Genomic DNA, 1,486 nt, shown 5'->3' with positions numbered 1-1,486 from the left:
TTTATCTATATAAAGTTATCCAATGCCCTTTTTATCTATTTCATAATGAAAGCTAAAGTTCTTACCATGTCCTGAAAGGCAGCCCATCTGAACCCTGATTAGCTCCTGATCCGATCTCTTATGAATATCCTTCTTTTCTCCATCTTTTTCAGTTATTCTTTTTTTTTTTTTTTGGGTACCAAATTACTTTATTTGAAGGAATGGTAATAAAGAAAGAACTTAAGTAGATGTTTTGTTACAACTTACCGAAAAGGTGAAGGTAACCCAAATATGCATGCACTGCCTTGGGGACCAGAGGAGTCACCCCTGTGGCTGTGGGAAGCCAGCCGGAGGCTTAGCTCTCACTGTGTCCCAGGGTGTGCTTGTCAAAGAGGTACTCTGCCATGCCAGATCCAGGGGCCCCCATCTTGCACAGGTTGGTTACGTGGTCACCCAATTCTTTGATGGCTTCCACCTGCTCATTCAGGTAATGAGTCTCAATGAAATCACACAGATGGGGATCATTTTTTTCAGTGGCCAGTTTGTGCAGTTCCAGTAGTGATTGATTCACACTTCTTTCCAAGCACAGCGCACATTCCATTGCATTCAGCCCATTCTCCCAGTCATCACGGTCTGGTTTCTTGTATCCTGAAGGAAGATTCGGCCGCCTCGCTGGTTCTGCAGCTTCATTAGTCTCTCAGCATGTTCCCTCTCCTCATGAGATTGGTGAAGAAAGTACTTGGCAAAGTTCTTCAAAGCCACATCATCGCGGTCAAAATAGTAGGACATGGACAGGTACACATAGGAGGCGTAGAGCTCCAGGCTGATCTGGCGGTTGATGGCGGCCTCCGAGTCCTGGTGGTGGTTCTGGCGCTCCTGCGAGGGGGATGCGCTCGTCATGGCGGGCGGATGGGAAGGGGCGGTGGCGGCGACGGCGACGGCTGCGCTGCGCTGGAGCGGCGGGGACCTTGGGCCGGTCGGAGGGTGTCGTCAAGTGGTGACGAGGGCTGGCTCTGAGTAGCCTGCCGGGCTGGGGGGGTGGACGAGCAGCCGGTTCCGTTGAAGCAGGAGACCACGGCGACTCTCCGCGAAGACTGTTTTTTTTTCAGTTATTCTTGTTCACATGCTGATTTTTTAATATATGAGGAATGCTTCTGCTTCAGGACTTTTGCATTTCCTATTTTCTCTGCCTGGAACATTCTTCCCCAAAATATCCCATGGATTATCCTCTCACTTTGTTTTCTAGCAGTTATCTAACATTATCCAAATGTTGGTTTTCTTCATGTAGTCTCTCTTCACTGCTGTTGAATGGGTTTAACTGTGCCTTCCTGAAAAAAAAAAAAGAAAAAAGAAAGGAAAATTCTAATACCCAGTACCTCAGAATGTGACCTCATTTGGAAATAGGATCTTTGTGAATATAATTAGATAAGATAGGTCATACTGGAGTAGGGAGGCCGTTCAGTTCAGTTCAGTTCAGTCCAGTTCAGTCTTTCAGTCATGTTCAACT

At 46.9% G+C, this 1,486-nt stretch overlaps 1 pseudogene; it reads right to left on the bottom strand.

Annotated features, from left to right (window-relative positions):
• Positions 1-283: 283 nt before the first annotated feature.
• Positions 284-909, bottom strand: LOC133071902 (ferritin heavy chain-like; annotated as a pseudogene).
• Positions 910-1,486: the final 577 nt, after the last annotated feature.

The sequence above is a fragment of the Dama dama genome, chromosome 17 (assembly GCF_033118175.1).
Source record: "Dama dama isolate Ldn47 chromosome 17, ASM3311817v1, whole genome shotgun sequence".
Taxonomy (NCBI): Eukaryota; Metazoa; Chordata; class Mammalia; order Artiodactyla; family Cervidae; genus Dama; species Dama dama.
The sequence above is the reverse complement of the archived record's forward strand: the minus strand, read 5'-3'. Positions and strand labels throughout refer to the sequence as shown.